This window comes from Podarcis vaucheri, assembly GCF_965113315.1.
Source record: "Podarcis vaucheri genome assembly, chromosome: 7".
NCBI classification, from domain to species: Eukaryota; Metazoa; Chordata; class Lepidosauria; order Squamata; family Lacertidae; genus Podarcis; species Podarcis vaucheri.
The window spans coordinates 72,986,187-73,002,778 of record NC_138765.1 but is presented as its reverse complement, the minus strand read 5'-3'; positions in this window follow the sequence as shown (position 1 = coordinate 73,002,778).

Here is a 16,592-nt window from a genome sequence, read left to right as displayed (position 1 = left end):
AGCCACTCTGGGTGGCTTCTGACATATATAAAAAAAGATTATATATTAAAGCAAAACTTCCCTATACAAGGATACTTTCAATTGTCTTCCAAAGGTTGTGCAGTGGTACCTCGGGTTACAGACGCTTTGGGTTACAGACGCTTTGGGTTACAAACTCCATTAACCAGGAAGTGGTTGCTCCAGGTTAAGAACTTTGCCCCAGGATAAGAACAGAAATCACGGCCAGCGGTGCAGCAGCAGCAGGAGGCCCCATTAGCTAAAGTGGTACCTCAGGTTAAGAACTGTTTCAGGTTAAGAACGGACCTCTGGAACGAATTAAGTTCTTAACCCGAGGTACCACTGTATAGTTACTTATCTCCTTGGCTTGGGGGGGGGGTTACATAACTCCATTCCGTCCAATGAAAATAGAGATGTCCTACCATACTCTCCAACATTTCTCCAATGAAAATAGGGACAGCCTAAGGAAAAGTGGGAAATTCTGGGATCAAATCAGAAACTGAGATGGAGTCTGTGTATCTGGGACTGTCCATGGAAAATAGGGACACTTGGAGGGTCTGCTGCTCTAGGAACATAGGAAACTACCATCTATAGAGTGAGAGGTTTGAGCCATTCTAGATCAGTCTTGTCTGCTTATTGTTTAAAATCTCTGGAAGGCATCATGCCTACCATCCAATCCACATTCGGCAAGTTCCCTATCTTTAGGAAATACTTTTCAACATGGGCATGTTTACACCCACACCAACATAGAGGATTCTGGGGCACACATCAGAAGGTACTAATGGGAGTTGTAGTCCAAAACAGCTGGAGGGCACAAGGTTGGAGAAGACTGTTTGCCATGAATCAGCTCATAGAATGTAGAGAGATCGCATTTCGAGCAGGAGAGACAGAAAGGAGAGAAAGCCCAATTTTGGCAGAGGAGAGAGAGAGAGAGAGAGAGAGAGAGAGAGAGAAGGAAGAAGTTTATAGGAGGATTGGGGTGGGGTGGGGGAGAGCAGGAGACATGGTAAGTTAAGCAAATTTCCAGTTCTTTCCCCAAGAATTTGCTTCAAAGGCTCTTTCTGCCCTCAGCAAACGTTGGCTGTCAGAGCCCGTCTCCACTCTTAGGCCAGAACAAAACCAACCCTGTGTTCCTGTCCCAGTGGCCAAGGTGAACGGAGGGTCACTGCCAAGCCGCTACGGTGCTCTCCACCTGAGGCGCTCTCTGTGCGTGCGGAAGAGCAGGCTGCCTGGCGCGGGGCCACCATGGATGGCTGTCTTGGGCCCCCTCTGTGCTGCTGATTGTAGCTGCAGATCGAGGATAATCTCACCTCTCTTTGGAAAGGCTTCCTTTAACTCCTCCTGCAGTCAGCTGCATGCATCAAGCTCCCTTGCAGAGGTGCGGGTGCATTGACACAAACACACACACACATCACAATGGTGTAACTATATCTCCACTGCCAACCAGGTGATGGATCACACACACACACACACACACCTCCTTAAATTAGGCCCCAGTGAAAGGGCTTTCAGCACCAGGGAAGGCCAAATTATTTTTACCCTTAGCCTAACCTCATTCATCCCCTGCGCAACATGGAGGAGATATGCTCAGGCTTATCAGCACTACAACAAACCTATTGTCTGGGCAGGGCAGGAGGTTTTTTTTTTTATAAAAAGGACAATGAGATGCATTGTTGATGCTTCATTGCCAAAACGTTTTCATAAAGGATGCCCAGCCCAGGTTTGAGGGAGGGCATCTGGGCATCTGCAAAATCCCCATTTTCCATCTCCAGTATTTGCTCATCTCCTATCTCCCTATAGTTTCATGACGTGCTGTTGAATATATAGATAATAACTGTCATTTCCTGTTATCAGCTGATTGATGCAACGGTCAAGTCCCATGATCAGAAGTAATTCAGGCACAGAACCCTATATATTCTCTTGAGAATCTCAGCTTTCAGCTGTTGGTTTTCTTCACAAGTTTCTAGCCCTTATGGAGTCAGATATGGTTGCATGTTGGAAGATTCAGACCAGACCACAGGAAGAACATCTTTACATTGTTTAGTCGTTTAGTTGTGTCCAACTCTTCGTGACCCTATGGACCAGAGCACGCCAGGCACTCCTGTCTTCCACTGCCTCCCGCAGTTTGCTCAAACTCATGCTGGTAGCTTCGAGAACACTGTCCAACCATCTCGTCCTCTGTCGTCCCCTTCTCCTTGTGCCCTCAATCTCTCCCAACATCAGGCTCTTTTCCAGGGAGTCTTTACATAGTGCATAGATAAAACTATAGGATTTGCTCTAACAAGCGGTAAGGATGGCCACCAACTTCGACTGGACCAGATCAGTGTTTCCCAAACTTGGGTCCCCAGTTGTTTTTAGACTACAACTCCAATCATCCCTAGCTAGCAAACCCAGTGGTCGGAGATGATGGGAATTGTAGTCCAACGATAGCTGGAGACCTAAGTTTGGGGAACACTGGACCTATAAGCCTGATCGAGGAGGACCCTTCTTATGCTCTTATGGCTGTGTTTGTGTCTCATGAATGGAGTCCATTTAAACAGCTGTTCATTTAGAACCATGAGGACGGGAAACTTGCTTTATCCTAGAGGGGGGCCAGCAGCTCAGAAGTAGAGTAGCTTCCTTTGTAGCATAAAGGGCTTGTTTGGGGAGAGCAGAGCTGGTGTTTGATTGGAAGGGGCCCTGGGCTGTGCTTGCTAGAGGGCAGGACAGCTGGGTGGGCAGTGGCTGGCACCAGAGTGATTCAGCAGCAGTGGGGTCAAGCAGCAGCAAGCAGCCCAGGCATCTGAAAATGCCAGGAGAGGTAGCTGCAGTCTTTGCCACCTTAATTTCCCAAGAATGCCTCTGAATGTAAGAAGAGCCCTGCTGGAGAAAGCCAAGGACCGCTACCACTTGCTGGAAACTGCAAGAGAGAAGAGGGCTGTTGGAGTAGGCTTGCGAAGATGTATGAGACTGAATCAGATAAGTGCTGGAGATGCAATGAGGTTGAGGGTACATTCTTTCATATGTGGTGGAACTGTAAAAGGGTAAAAGAGCATTGGGAAATAATTTATAATGAACTAGAAAAAAAATGTTTAAAAGCACTTTTCTTAAAAAAACAACAACCCCAAAACAGAGTCCTTTTTGTTGGGAATAATTCAGATGGAAATTCCCAGGTGTCAAAAAAAGGTTATTTATGTATGCCATGACGGCGGCCTGTGTTTTTTTAGCCCAAAAATGGAAAACGGCGGAAGAAGATTGGAAGAAATTTAAAGTTTATCTTAAGAAATATTGTAAAATTAATGAGTGCTAAAATGTCGAGATTTGAGGGAAAAAAGGGGTTTACAGCTGAAAAAGATTAAGTAAAAGGAAAGAATAAGGGATAAATCTGAAGAAATTAAGTGTTAGAATTTGCTGAAATAATTTTGGGAATTGGGATGCAGAAAGGGGAGGTTTGGGGAAGTCTACGAAGTAAGGTTTATGAAAAAAAGGATATGAAATTATACATGTTTGTTTCTTTATTTGTTTGTATGTGTCTATAAAATTTTTTGTAAAACCAATAAAAATTTTATATATATATAAAAAGGAAAACAAGCGAGGTCCCAACCAAAGAAGAATGGCAACTTAAACTGATAGAATATGTGCAGCTTGTGGATCTAATTTATAGAATAAGAGAACAAGAAGAACATTCGTTTAAAGAAGATTGGAAAATGTTTATTGAATATACGGGGGGGTTGTCTAAACTTGAAAACGTTGGCAGCATTAAGATAAATTCAACAGGGTAAATAAGTTTTGAAGGAAGTAATAATGGAATACGGAATGGCTTAGTTTATATAAAATATGCAGGGATTTATGCTGTGCAAAATGAACCGTGGAAAGAGAAGAAAGGAAGCCATTGATATTTTAAGGTTGTTTAAATGAATATTCTAAATTGTGAAAGAGAAAATTTAATCAAAATTATATAGAAGAAGAAGAGAGAAGAGGGCTATTGCACTCAGGTCTTGCTGGTGGGCTTCTCAGGGGCATGTGAGAAGAGGGTGTGCTGGACAAGGAGGGCCACTGGCCTGATCCAGCGCCCAAGCCCATCTTACTTTCTTAATTGGTCTCTTGATGTAAAAACTCCATGAAGCTTCGTTGCAGAGCATTTTCTGCAGAGTAACTTTCTGTCAAGTTCCCTCCATGTAGTGATGGCCACTGACTTGGGTGGTTTTAAAAGAGGACTGGGCAAATTCATGGAGGAGAAGTCCATCAATGGCTGCTAGCCACCGTGGCTATGCTGTACCCTGGCAGCTGGAGGCAATAATACTGGGAACAGCAGGTATGGAAAGCGCAGTGGTAGAGCTTCTCCTTTGTACGCAGAAGGTCCCAGGTTCAGTCTCAAACGTCTCCAGGTAGGGAGAGCCAGGAGAACCACTGCCTGTTCATAATACTGAGCTAGATGGATGTCATGTCAGGCAGCTTCCTACATTTGCTTGGCCACTATGAGAACTAGGTGCTGGACTAGATGGGTCTCTTCTGGCTTGACCCAGCAGGGCTCTTCTTACTTAAAAATCTGTGGACACTGCATAGTGGAGCAACAGAAGGCTTGGGAAAAAAGGTGGCTTTAATTCTTAACCGTTTTCCTTTACAAATGCAAACATAATGATGCAAATCCAACTCACTAGTTTGCATATGTTATGCAGGTTGCAGAGTCCAACTTTTGGGAAACTCCACCCCCCCCCGGGCTATGTAGAGCCCTCAAGGGGTGTGCACTTTCTGATATACCCGTGACCCTTTTCAAATTTCTTTTAAGATGCCTTCTCATTAGTCAGCGCCAGAGCCAGCCCAGCTCCTAAGTGCAGCTGCTCTCAGCAAGATGCAGAGGTTCCAGCAGCAAGCTGAAAAAGTTACAGTCACCCGACAACATCTTTTGCCTGCCTGCTGTTTGAGCAGCCAACAAAAGCTGGGGCTCGCATTTGAATACAGCACTGTCCCTGGTTAAGCAAGGGAGGGAAACTTTTGAAAGCATGGAGCTAGAGCATGGGTACGCAAACTAAGGCCCGGGGGCCGGATCTGGCCCAATTGTCTTCTCAATCCAGCCCACGGACAGTCCGGGAATCAGCATGTTTTTGCATGAGTAGAATGTGTCCTTTTATTTAAAATGCATCTCTGGGTTATTTGTGGGGCCTGCCTGGTGTTTTTACATGAGTAGAATGTGTGCTTTTATTTAAAACGCATCTCTGGGTTATTTGTGGGGCATAGGAATTAGTTCATTTCCCCCCTTCCAAAATATAGTCCAGCCCCCCACAAGGTCTCAGGGACAGTGGACTGACCCCCTGCTGAAAACGTTTGCTGACCCCTGAGCAAGAGCAAAAGGAGAGCAGGGAATTTTGGAGTCCATAATTTAATCCCTGTAGCCAAAACTTTTTTGAATGCTGGAAAGAAGGGGGGGGGAATGTCCAGAAGTGCTACTTTTCTTAGATACATTTATTAGGGGGGGGGGATTACATCTTGTCCTGAGAAAAGTGACTGTCTAAAGTACTATGGAAAACATCAAACAACACCCTGGAGTTGTGATCAGTGCTGACAGTGCTCCAAAATCCTGATGTGTTGAACCAAGAGAGGGATGGGGAACCTTTCACCCTCCAGAAGTTGGCAAGGACACAACACCCATCAGCCCCAGTCAGCATGGGCCAATGGTGAGGGATTATGGGAAATGTAGTCCAACAGCATTGGGAGAGCTGCAATCTGCTAATGCCATTCAATCATGCTCCATTCCCATATTGCCGGTAGGGAAACTCATGCTTGGGAGGCTGAATGTTATCATCTGGGTCTCTCTATCTTGGACCCCGGTAATGCTACTTGCTTGCATGGATGGAGGATAGAACCAAGGGATTCAAATTACAAGAAATGAGATTCCAACTAATCATTAGGAAAAACCTTCTGAATGTAAGAGCTGTTTGACAGTGGAAAGGACTCCCTTGGAAGGTGGTGGATTCCCCTTCCTTGGAGGTTTATAAACAGAGGTTGGATGGCTATCTGTCAGGGATTTTCAAGCTGTGATTTCTGCAATGCAGGCGGTTGCACTAGATTACCTTTGGGGTTCCTTCCAACTCTTTGTTGTTGTTTAGTCATTTAGTCTTGTTCGACTCTTCAAATAAGTGCATCCGTTGGGAAAGGGCTGTAGCTGAGTATAAGAACATCGGTTTTGTACGTTGAAATCCCTGGGACCTCCAGGTGGGGCTGGGAAAGACTCCCATCTCAAACTCTGGAGAGGTGCTGCCATAGAATACTGAGTGAGATGGATCAGTGGTCTGACTAACTAATTTAGCCTGGACCAATCCATTGATTCCATCTTAGCAGTCAATAGCCTTGGATAACTGTGAGCTAGTGCAGCAGTTGTTGTTGTTTAGTCGTTTAGTCGTGTCCGACTCTTCGTGACCCCATGGACCAGAGCACGCCAGGCACTCCTGTCTTCCACTGCCTCCCGCAGTTTGGTCAGACTCATGTTGGTAGCTTCAAGAACACTGTCCAATCATCTCGTCCTCTGTCATCCCCTTCTCCTTGCACCCTCCATCTTTCCCAATATCAGGGTCTTTTCCAGGGAGTCTTCTCTTCTCATGAGGTGGCCAGAGTACTGGAGCCTTAGCTTCAGAATCTGTCCTTCCAGTGAGCACTCAGGGCTGATTTCCTTCAGAATGGAGAGGTTTGATCTTCTTGCAGTCCATGGGACCGTTAGTTCATCAAGCTCAGTATTGTCTGCAATGAGTGGCAGTGGCTGTCCAGGTTTCTGAAGACAGGAGTGCGTCCCAGCCTAGCCCTACTTGAAGATGCCCGGGATTGAACTTGGGACCTTCTGCATGCAAAGCAGATGCTCTGCCACTGAATTATCCCTTCCCCGGATTTACAATTCCTCATTCTCTCGCATATCAATTTCCTTTTACTATAGGTAGCTCAATGTCACCACTTGAGAACCCAAAGATACAGATACTTTTTTTTAAAAAAGGATTTGGGGAAACTTCCTGAAGAAATAAAAGATAGTTTCTCCACTTTTCATTCCAGATCTCCTCCCACACACCCTTGGTCTTGTTATGTTACTTTGGTGATAAGTTGTCGTAATAACCCAAAGATAGGTCATCGCTCACCATTGTGGAAATTCATGAAGAGCATAAATCTGAAATGAGGGCCATTTGTTTGGTTTGGAGAATCCAACCTCTCATACACTGGACAGATTCATTTCCCTTATCCCTGTCAGTTAATCATTCACCAAGTTCACATAAATCAAGGGAAGGCCTCTGCTCAGCTTGCCCGGGGAAGTAACGCCATGCTAGGAGATTCAGACCTCTTCCCAGCTGCCTACAGAGGCAGTCAAGGTGATCTGCTTATCTGAGGTATTTGCATCCAGGAGGAGAAAAGTAGAAGAGACTGCAAAATGCCCTTATGCCCTACAGCAGGGATGGGGGATCTATGGCCCTCCAGATGTTGCTGGACTCAATCTCTTGCCTCAATCTTAAACATGTCTACTCATAAGACACTCTTGTTTAGTTCAGTGGGTCTCACTCCTAAGTAAGTGTACATTTAGCAGGGGTAGGGGGCCTGTGGCCCTCCAGATGTTGGTGAATTACAACTCCCATATTCCACGTTTTCAGGAGTTGATGGGAGTTGGTTGTTTGCCAACACTTGGATGAACCATGCAGCCTAAATGAATGAAGCAGCCTAAATGACTGAAGGACAGCAGCCTAAATGAATGAAGCAAATACTATTCCAGTTAAAATATGAAGCATACAAAATAGGTTCTGATCTTCTTTTTCTAATTAAGTATTTGCATCACTCAGGTGCCCTCTGGCCTTATGGCGAAAGGTGAGGTATCAATCCAATAAATATCAAATGGACCTTGGGTGTGTGTGTGTGTGGGGGGGATACATACTCTGTCTCAAGGCAAATCTTAAAAAATGTAGTATATACACACTGACAACTGGGAAACACTGGAATTGAAGAACAGCCTTTACCAAAGGTGTCATGGGCTTTGAAGACACCCAAACTCAGGATGCAAGGGAGAAACGTGCTAAGAGGAAGGCACGCTTGGCAAATCCACACCATGATCAACTCCGGCCCGGAAACCAATGTCCCCACTGTGGAAGGATGTGTGGATCCAGAATTGGCCTCCACAGTCACTTACGGACTCACTGTTAAAACTGTGTTTATGGAAGACAATCTTACTCAGCTATAAGTGATCGCCGAAGAGGACACACTCCAAGTGCAGAATCAGTTATGGGTGCTGGCAGGACACTTGTGGCCCTCAGAACTTAATAAGCGCCCTCTTGGATGAAGCCAAGTGCCCATCTAGTCCACTATCCTGTTCTCACATGTGGTCAAGCCAGGTGCCTCAGGGGAACCTACATGCAAGACCTGACTGCAACAACCCGCTCCCCGCTTGTGATTCCCAGTGACCATCATTCAGAGGACTACTGCCTTCGACAGTGGAGACAGAGCATAGCCATTGTGGCTCGTGATGACCTGATCCTCTATGCATTTTTGTAATCCTCTTTTAAAGACATCCAAGCTGTTGCCTGTCACTACCTCTTGTAGGTGCAACTTCCACTGTTTTCACTAAGCACTGTGTGAAGTAGTACTTTCTTTTGTCTGTCCCTGAGTCTTCCAATAGTCAATTTCATTGACTGTTCTTGAGTTCTGGTATTATGAGAGAAGGAGAAAAACTTCCTCTTGATGCTTTGTCTCTCTTGGCAAGCCAAGTTGATCTCATTTTCAGTTTGCTTTGCCAACATCTAATGCAGAATTTAAGAGTGAACCACAACAGACCTGGAGTTCGGGCTACCATGATCGTCTTCCTCCCGCTTCAAGGCTTCGTCAATTAGGTTTGTTATGGGAAAGTCCACTTCAAGTCAAAATATGGGGCAGCTTTATTAGAAGCGAGTACCTGGGGTTAGAGTTTTGGCTGCATCATTCTTCATTTCCCTGAAGGCTTGGTGTGGATTTTCACAGAGTGCCAGAGGTCTGGCGAGCGTCATGCGCATTGTCTCTCTTAAGCAGCAAAGCATTCATTCCACCCAGAAAGATGGGGGGGAGGAGGAGAGAAACCCTGTGTCTATTTGGGCTATGTTTCAGTTATGACTCTGATATGAAAACTAAGACTATTTCAAACTTCTGCTTGGGAAACTCATGGGTAATTATACCTCCCTGATACAATCTCAGGCCTGTGTTATTGTGGCTTCTGTGGATCTCTGATCTCATCGTTCTCACAACTCTCCTGGGGCACACTTTGGAGCTCTTTCAGAAACTTTCGGTGTTGAAGCGGAGAGCATTTCTACAACTATCATTTCTATGACTAGCACATGACCTGGAAAGGGACCCAGGTCTTGATCTTCCGTACAAGTTGTAACACAGAGCTTATGAACCACTGGACCAAAGTGCTAGGTGGCTTTGCTGAAGGAGAGAGCATGTTTCTGACAGTTGTCTTAGACTAATAGAATCATAGAATTGGAAGGGATCCTGAGGCCCATCTAGTCCAGCCCCCTGAAAAGCAGGAATCTCAACGAAAGCATCCATGACAGATGGCCATCCAACCTCTGCTTAGAAACCTCCAAGGGAAGAGAGTTTGCCACCTTCTGAGGAAGTCCATTCCACTGTCGAACAGCTCTTACTGTCAGAAAGTTCTTCTTAATGTTTTGTTGGAATCTCCTTGTATTTTAAATCCATTGGTTCGGGTCCTACCCTACGGAGCCAGAGAAAAGCAGCTTGCTCCATTTTCCTTGTGACAGCCCTTTATAGATATTTGAAGATGGCGATCATATCTCCTCTTAGGCTCCTCTTCTTCAGGTTAAACATACCCAACTCCCTCAACCATTCCTCATAAGGCTTGGTTTCCAGAACCTTGATCATCTTGGTCACCTTCCTCTGCCCGTGTTCCGACTTGTCAATATCCTTCTTCAACCCATGGCCTGGGAACGAACGTTAAGCTTCTGACCCACTTGCCCAGAGCAGTGGATGGCCTTGCTAGAGGAGAGAGCATTCCAACAGATGGCCAATCCTAGAGTACAGCCTGTTGGTTCTGTGGCATTGAGTATCACAAGATGAGTTGTTGTGCACCAATGTGGATTGCTTTAAGAGGCTCTTAGGCAGAATCATGGAATATGGGGGTTTCAATGGCTAATAGTCAATGGCGAACTATCTCCAGGATGAGAGCCGGCATGCCTCTGATTACCTGGGATTCTTTATCTGTGATTCCTGCATTGTAAGGGGTTGGACTAGATGACGCTTGGGTACCTCCCAACAGTACAGTTCTATGATTCTGTACACAACTAATATGGTCCAGCACATTCTTTTTGTAAAGCCATTTCAGATGGTTTCCCCCCCCCTTTTTTAAAAAAAAAAACACCAATGAAGTGGTAAGTTAATTTCATGAAATAAATAAATAAATGTGTACATTCACACACACACAAGCAAGCACCATGTTTCTGGTGTTCCCAACAAAATGCAAGCCAAAAACAAGAACAACAACAACAATATCCTGTATGTATGAGTGTGTGTTTGATGGACTGATATAAATGCTGGTGTGTGTGTGTGTGTGTGTGTGTGTGTGTTCCTAGTCAGAGCAGGTAGGGAGCAGAGCAGCTGTGCAGATTTATCACACCCCTGTGACCAAAGGGGTTCCAATTCCCAGGCACACAATCACACTTCAGCTGCAGTGAGGCCTGTCACCACTTGGATCATCGCAGCTTAAGCTGACCCATAAAAATCAGGGTGTAAGGTTCTTCTAACCAGACCAATTCAACCCCCTGCCCCGGGCTTGCTTTGCTCTCATCATGACCATTTTAATTTCACTATGCAGGGTGGGGGGTTTTCTCTCTGCAACAGTTCTCACAACTCTAGGTAGCTCATTACTGAGTTTTGCAGTGGGTATTTCTAGAGAGCTGACGGATCTCCGTCTCTGACAGAGGCATCATGTTCTTAAAGAACATTCCTTAAGGGATCCTTATAAGCCTTCCCTAATTTTTAGCTTTTGCCATCTTGCAAATATTCAGACGAGGGATGGGCATTGTCAGATCCATCGTGAACTCATTTCGACTGGGTTTTTGGGTGGGAGGGGTTGGTGGGAGGGTGGCAATGTTTTGTGGCTTTTCTCAGGGCCATGCAAGAGTGAGGTTGAAGAGCCGAATGTATTCCGAGCAACAGACGTCTTGATTGATTTATGCGCCCAGCTCTCGAGCAGAAACGATATAAGCAAGCAATAAATCACGGGCTTTGCAGAAGGCAAAACGATTGCCCGAGACTTGTTTAAGCAAAGCACTCAAAGGATATATTTTTTTTATAAAAAAAGAAAAAAAACTTAGAAAGAGAGAGGCGGAAAGTGTCTATTTTGAATTAACTAGAAATGGGCAACCCTCCCCACCATACCTATTTCTCTGATTCATAATTGATCGGTGGTGTGGGATCGGGGGGGGGGGGATGATTAATTCAGCCCTTGTTTAGACTAAAACTGTGTCTGGGCTGCAGTACTTTAAATGAGGACCGCTATCACTGGCATGCTCCTATGCACACACCAAGAAGAAATATAATAAAGTTAAGAATCCCCACACATAGACATCTAGCATGTTAGAGGAAGAGGCTTGAACCCTTCTTCCTATACAACCAAGTTTTCCTTGTGCAGAAGACTCAGCACCGAGCACCATAACTTGCTCTTTGAAGTGCTGCTGTCCAAGTCTGCCACCTCAGTGAGAAGCAGGCTGCAGAAGTTTCCCACTGGATGTCTGAGCATTAATCTGTTTGCTAGTTTCTGGATCAGTTAACAACTTGGAATGCTTCTCCAAGCATCCAACAGTATCCTTTGAAACCAGGATATAAATTTAAATAAACAAATACCATACTTTTTGTGTATAAGACGCCCCCTATTTTGAGGGACTGAAATTTCAGAAAATGGGGGGAGATGTCAAAAAGTTGTTGGTGTTTTTTGGGTGGGATTAATAAGGGTTGTTGATCTTTTTTTAGGGGGGAATGCCGAAGATCGCTTACCCGAATGTGTCGCAAAATCCACTCCCATCTGTACCCTCGCTGGCAGAAGCTGCCTATCGCCTGCCCAATTGCCCAAGCATAAAACAACCCCCACTTTTTAGCATGATTTTAAAGGGGGGAAGGGGACGCGGGTGGCGCTGTGGGCTAAAGCCTCAGCGCCTAGGGCTTGCCGATCGAAAGGTCGGCGGTTCGAATCCCCGCGGCGGGGTGCGCTCCCGCTGCTCGGTCCCAGCGCCTGCCAACCTAGCAGTTCGAAAGCACCCCCGGGGGCAAGTAGATAAATAGGTACCGCTTACCAGCGGGAAGGTAAACGGCGTTCCGTGTGCGGCTCTGGCTCGCCAGAGCAGCGTTGTCACGCTGGCCACGTGACCCGGAAGTGTCTCCGGACAGCGCTGGCCCCCGGCCAATAGATGTGAGATGGGCGCACAAACCCCAGAGTCTGTCAAGACTGGCCCGTTCGGGCAGGGGTACCTTTACCTTTACCTTTAAAGGGGGGGAACCTAGTCTTATACATTGAAAAGTACGGTAAGTAGCATCGCCAGCTACTTGAAAGGACTTTAGAGTACACCCTGCACATTAATATTTATTTAAGACATTTATAAACTGCTTAATATATCACTGCTTAACTCAATGAGCATTACTCCCAAATATGTGTGCTTAAGATGGAGTTTCCATTTTGCACAGATTAGTGTAGGTGCTTCTGCTCCTCTTTTTTGTCCAAAGAAGCTTATGCTATGTGTATATTAAATATTTTGTAAAAGCACAATTAAAATGCATGAAGCCACCAAGAGATAGAAGTCCAGAAAATTATCATAAAGATAAATATCACAGTGTCTGGAACAAGACCAGTGGCTCCTGAACTTTTCCCCGCATGAACCGCTTGAAAATTTCTGAGGGTCTTGGTGGACCACATAATGACTCCCACCCCTCTGCCTCCTGTACAAATGCAACGTTCACTTCTGCATCTGGCCCTGTCCAGCACTGGCATGTGGCCCCCAGAAAGTTGCCCAGAATGGCATGAGGCTCTAAGCGTGAAAAAGGTTCCCTTCCTCTGATCTTGTTCCCCAGAGTGTCGTAGCAGATGCCTCTGGAGATGCATGGAGCAACCCCCTCCTACTTCTGCTGCAGGGCAGCTGGTGTTCAGAGGAATGCCGTCTCCAATTATTTCAGACAATGGTCTGAAATAGTCCAGAAATTAAAACAAAACAGAAAAAATGGCAAAATGCTGACACATTGATGCAACTGTGGATGCTTGATAAGATGATTCAGAAGCCATAATTCAACAGAAACATTAAGATGGGGTTGTTGGTTAAGGATCCCTCATCCTTCCTGTGAATTTATAAGGGGATCTTGGCTGCATCTGTGGAAATATTGTGTCCAAAGTTCAAGAAATAATGGTAGCGCTCTGTTCTGTTTTGGGCTGACCTCCTGTGGAGTCCTGTGTCCAGTTCTGCGCAATGTAGTTTAAGATGGATATCGAGGTGCTAGAACATATCAGCAAAGATGGTGAAAGACCTGGAGCCCAGATATGATTATGAAAAGTTGAAGGAGTTTGGATATGTTTAGTCTGGCGAAGAGAAGATTAAGAGATGATAGGATCATCATTTTCAGATATTCGGTGAGCTGTTTTACAGAAGACGGAATATGCCCGAGACCATATCTGACCATTAGTTCATCTAGTTCAGTACTGCCTACTCTGACTGGCAGTAGTTCTCCAAGGTTTCAGGAAAGGGTTTTTTCCAGCCTTACCTAGAGATGTTGGGGTTCGGAGCAGGGGCCTTCTACATGCAAGGAAGATTCTCTACCAATGAACTATGGCCCTTCCGCATAGACCCTATGCATGTCCCGTGTCTATGAAATACTGAATTTCTGCTGGATGGGTTTGCATTCTTTGGTTGGACAATAACAATGCAATATTCAGGAAAATTGAGAATTTCAAGAATGGTGTTTTGGTTCACATACTGTTTCAGGAAGTGAAAATTTGAGAAGTAAGCTAAATGAAATAAATGAATTCATCCCACCATCCCAAATGGGAGACCACAGAAAATTGAAAGAATGGAATGGGGGAAGATTGCTCTCCTCTGGGTCTGATCCAGAAGGCGATGCTCATGTTCCAACTTCTCCAGATCCTTCCTCTTGCTGAGGCCTCTTTGTGAAGCTCTTCTGTGGTATGGTAGCTGTGCCTTCTTAGCTTATATTGTCTCCTGCCTTCAGGTATATGCTTAAGTCCAAGATAAACACTTCCTCAGCCCCCTCATTTATTGCTGATCTAAACGCCCATAAAGCTCACCACTATGCTTGCTATCATGCCCTCTATCGCCTTTTTGCAAAATGTAATCCATAAAATGCTTTCATGGTAACCCAAGACATCAGCGGACAGCGATAAGATCTCCAGGCCCCCGTGACAGGCAGGAACTTGCAAGGATGGAGTTAATAACGCAAACTTTTGAAAAAAATGAAACTGGCAGAAGGAGATGGGGAAGGGAATAAAAAGGGCCGGTGTGGTTCTAATTGGGACCATGTGAGTCTCCTTAGAGAAGGATTAGAGGAAAGAGACAGGCCTCGCCCGGGAAGATTAGTTTCAATTAGATGGGCTGGAGGCGAAAGTCAGGACTTGGTGAAAGATTAAAACAAGGAGGGAGAAAGTTTGCATAGCTTTCGCTTGGGGCCTGCAAAGGAGGGTTCATTGAGATTCGGATAATTGAAGGCAAAAAGCTAGGAAGAAGTCACATTAATTGATTTGATACTGCCTTTTTTTGCTCCCCTAACCCACTTTGCAATTTTGTTCCTTAGCTTCCCCCAACCATATGTGCCCCTGGGATTTTATAAACCCTCTCCTTTTGGAAATTGGAAATATGGTGCCTGGAATATTCGCGGGATATTGCACACGAGATGTGCTACTTACCAAAGGCGGTTTGCTGCTTTGAAATTGTTGCAGATGGTGGATTGGACCCATCATGCAAATCAGCAAGGTGGCCAACTGACTGCCAGCATAGCTTCTGTAGGGCTGCTGCACTGGGGCTGAACCTGATTTTCCTGAAAATGGTTCCAAGTTCAATTCCCAGCAGATAGAAGTCTTATCAAGCTCTGCCGGAAACCCTGGATAGCTGCTGCCAGACAGCAAAGACCAGGTGTGGTGTCCCCAGATGCTGTGGGACTACAACTCTCATCAGCCAACATGGCCAATGGCTAAGGATGATGGGAGTTGTAGTCCAGCAACATCTAGAGGGCAACACCCAGACTATTCCTGGCACAGACAGCCCTGAGTGAGATGGGCCAACAGGCTGACTCGGTACAAGGTAATTCTCTATGTTCTATCCAATTGTTGACTGGACAACTCATAGTTTTTATGGTCATCTTTCAGCTTTGCATCAAGTATCCTGAACTAAATCAATGCTGTCACTGTTACTACCATACAGCTAAACTCCCCTGTAATCACATGTTACAAGGGCAGCTGTCTCAGCGGGTTGGTTTTCCTTCGAGGAGATCTTAAGTTAGGATTTGGTTCCACTGTGGTCTTTACAAAACTACAGTATGGGAGCTTTTCCTTCCAGCTGTTAAAACACTTATAAACATCCCGTTGCTGTACTCTCCCCATAATCACAAATCTGCCCAAGCAGTCCAGGAGGGATGAGCAGTGATGTAAAAATTCACTTTCCAACATGTTGAAGGGTTAGGCAGGGTTTTTTGTTTTCTTTTTTCTTTTGACGGGGTGTGTGGAAGTGGCAGATATCCAATTTGGGGAGAAAGATTTTCAGGTGATCCATTACTACACTCAGCTATGCCCCTTGGGAACAGGATATGCATTAAAAATTGAGAAAACATTTTTTTCAATCTATCAACAGATAGTTTTAACACTAAAAGCAGGAACGATATACAATGGTCATGGTGGTAAGGACATTGTCATATAACCTCCTGAATTTTGACTACAAAGCCCATGATGCAGTGCGACTATGATCACAGCATACATGTTCAGAAAAATCTGTATCCCATAAGATATCCATTCATTTTCAAAATGTCTGTGTGCACCACTCATCAGATAAAGAGTCACTAGCAAAGTGAATATTACAATGCAATATTCATAATAAAAATGTTATTGATATGATTAGTGCTGTCCAAGCACGCCCCCAAAGTGCAAGTAGATAAATAGATACTGCTCCAGTGGGAAGGTAAATGGCGTTTCCATGCGCTGCTCCGGTTTCGCCAAAAGCGGCTTAGTCATGCAGGCCACATGACCCAGAAAAACTGTCTGCGGACCAATGCTGGCTCCTTCGGCCTGTAAATGAGCGCCGCAACCCCGGAGTTTTCTGAAACTGGACTTAACTGTCAAGGGTTCTTTACCTTTACCTTTATTTTCCTCCCCAAGGTGACTTAACAATATCAGGAAACAAAATTCCTGACATAATCGAGGACTTCCGGTTCGGCGCCAGCGCTAATGGCTGCTCCCTCTCCGAGCTCCGGAGAGAGGACGGCTCTGCGAGTTCGGGTCTGACCCGCTACGGCAAGCGGGGGACCCCTAAAATCACAGGAACGGAGCCTGTGAACAAGGAGATTCGGTGGGCACCTGAAGCGCCCCCCTTTACCGCAGAAAGAGCCTTTTTAAAGGCTCC